The sequence below is a fragment of the Buceros rhinoceros genome, unplaced genomic scaffold (assembly GCF_000710305.1).
Source record: "Buceros rhinoceros silvestris isolate BGI_N320 unplaced genomic scaffold, ASM71030v1 scaffold5029, whole genome shotgun sequence".
Classification (NCBI taxonomy): domain Eukaryota; kingdom Metazoa; phylum Chordata; class Aves; order Bucerotiformes; family Bucerotidae; genus Buceros; species Buceros rhinoceros.
The window spans coordinates 72,872-75,879 of record NW_010430900.1 but is presented as its reverse complement, the minus strand read 5'-3'; positions in this window follow the sequence as shown (position 1 = coordinate 75,879).

Genomic DNA, 3,008 nt, shown 5'->3' with positions numbered 1-3,008 from the left:
GGCGGGCTACGAGGCCGAGAGACTGCTTTCTCCCTCGGGTGCGAAGTTGTACGTCTGCCCACACCCACCCGGCGCGGCCCCCGGGGCCACCAGTCCAGGGGCAGGAGGAGGCAAGAGGCCGGCGTGTGCCCGGGAAAGAGGAAAAAGGCAGCGAGAACAAGTGAGAAAAAGGAGAAAATAAATGCTGGATCATAAGGCACTTTGGATAGACCTTGGACTGTCACAAAGAGATGATCCCATTACAGGATTAGTTTTCTTGCAGAGCATGCTGGGTCACTTCTGGAATTATCAAGTGCCCTTTTTTCTGTTTTAGACTTTTTTCTTCACCACACTGAATTAAACCCATTCCTTACTGTTTATGTAAGCCACAGGACAGATGCTCCTGTACTTCATCGGTTACTTTTATGTCTGTGCAGCCTGAATACAACTAGCAGGCAGGGAAGGATGCTCTGGCATTTTTTCTGCGCACCCATGGACAGCAAAGTGATAAGGAATTGGATCCAATCCATTTTCATGCTGAATTTCTTGAAAGTGCCTGCAATATCCAGCCTGACTACATCTTCCTGTTTCATTCAAGCATTCAACCACACTGATATCTTCAGAGAAGGCTGAGCTTTCCCCACTGACTGCAAGCAATGAGGGCTAACTACCTAATGTGCTTGCTCTAGAATGGCCTTACAGACGTGAGCGTATGCAGCCTGTGGCAAAAGCACCTACGAGATCACACACCGCCAAAATTCCAGGGGAAAAAATAAGACAGTTCAGAAGTCAGGAAAAGTGACAGCATTCAAAGCTGTCAAAATGTACACCAATGACTTTGTCAGGAAGTATTTCCTATTCCCTACGCTAAGAGACAGCCGTGTTTACTTGCTATCAATGATTAAAAGGCAAGGACTAAAATCCAGGTACGCAACCTCACCTATTTAGGTGCTACCCTGCTCCGAAAATGTCTGAAGAAGTTGGACACCTTCGTCTGTCAATTACCGCCCCAAAAACCTCCCCAGGTGCCTAAGTACTCACTTCTGAGCCTGTCCAGAGAGTCTGCAGTCCTGACAGTCTCCAACAGCAATACAGGAAGCTCAGTGAGGAATTTCCCCAACCACTTTGCCTCATGTCAGGGTGTGTTTTGAGGTCCTACCCTGCCACACTGGCTTGGAAGGCACGAGAAAGAAGAAGTGAGCAGAGCACTGGTGTAACTTCCCCCTGCTGTCTGCACTGGGTGGATAAACTCTGTGGAACAGCTGGCAGCTAACCTGCTTCCGTGGACCTTCCATGATCAGAAAAGCTGCAGCTAATACACCAGGGTATACCCTTTTGTTCCTCTCCCCATCACTGTTTTGCTTGGTGTGAGTGAGCCAGCTCAGATAATCAACAGAACTAAAGAAACAGACATTTCAGTCCAAAATTTCAGTGCTGTTCTGACAGTTAAGTCAGGACAAAGGTGGATGTTCCCAGGGATTTCCTCATGCACAGCCAAGGCTGAATCATTACCACATTCTTATACGATCCTGAAGAGATCCTGACCCATCACTGAACCAGAAGCTTTTCCCCCCGAGTTAAAAGAGCATGAACTTACCCACTTAGGAAAATAAAGCAGCAGCCAGCCCCCGGATGCCTCCAGTCAGAACTTGGCTGCAATTACTCAGCTGGCTTTTCTTGCACAGAAGATTTGTTGTTCTTTCAGCTTTGTTAGCTGTAGGGCATGATGCGGTTGCAACTGAATGGTACCCCCTGGGATTAATCCTGAAGGGACTGACCCTTCACAGTCCTACCTATTCTGGGGCACCAGTGCTGATGTATGGCAGGTAAAATTCTCTCAATCCAGACCGAAGGCCTATTGCATTTGCTGTAGATCCACACAAGTAACTGCCCAGCGCATGGGAGAATGGGTTCATGGTCTCTTGAAGAAGAAAGCAGAGATCTTCCAGGTTTCCAGCAGTCCTGCTCTATTACCAGCAAGATTGAAAGCTCTCTGGTGCCCACATTGGCCACACATAGAAGACAATCGGCAAAGTTCAAAATTACATTACTTCCTTGATCAAAGGCTTTCAGGGCCTCAGGATATGATGGGAATATAGGCCTTTTTACTTATATTGCTAAAGCAAAAATTTCTTAAATTCATTCCTTGTTCTAGCTTCATCCTCAAGATGCTCTTTGTGAAGCTGAGTGCAAACCTTACAGCCTCCTGTGCCTGCCAGTCCTCTCTCATTACTTTTAATGCACTGTCTCTGTGGAAACTAAAGCTAAAAATAATCACCCTCATCTCCTCTACTGGCACATACTGTTTTCTTCTCTAACCATAACTGCTTGATCTACCTGCATTTGAGATTTTCTGGGAAGAGACTCTACCAGTACTGTGCCCATTTCCACTGGGCCTGAAGTCATTGCTTGTACGCTGTTGTGGAGGTGCTTTGTGCACTCCAGGGAACCACTGATAACCTTGCGTTCAGCTCTGAGCTTTCACAGCTTGAACTCTATCACTGTTTTTCTGCTTCAGACCCCTTATTAGCATACTGTGTCCTTTTCTCTCCTGTTCTTCTGGTCAGGGATTTTTTTTTTGCTGGCCAGCAAAAAGTGAAATGTTCAGTGGAACTGCAGCCTGCTTCCATGGTGTAAACATGACTTGTTCCAAGAGCACTCTTACCAGTAAAGAGTGCTCAGAGAAGAGCCCAAAGAAAAAGCTGGCTCCTTTGGAGAGAGGGAAGGCTCCTGGGATGCAATATTCCAAGAAGCCCTTGCATAAGAATAGTTCTATTTCAGTCTGAAGGCATCACAGCCTCCTTTTGCTGTGTTCAGACTAGTATGTTGCATGGTACCATTAAAAAGCCAGCACCTGTCCCGGGTAGTTTGCCCAGTCTTTTGTTTCTTTGCTGGACAAGCTTCATGTCACTGCAGGTAGCAACCTCAACAAGCCAGTAATGCCATCAAAATGATATCAAGTGATCCTGCTGACGCTCTGAGCACTTTAAGAGAATCAACAACAACAAAAACACCCCCCAAGAACTTCT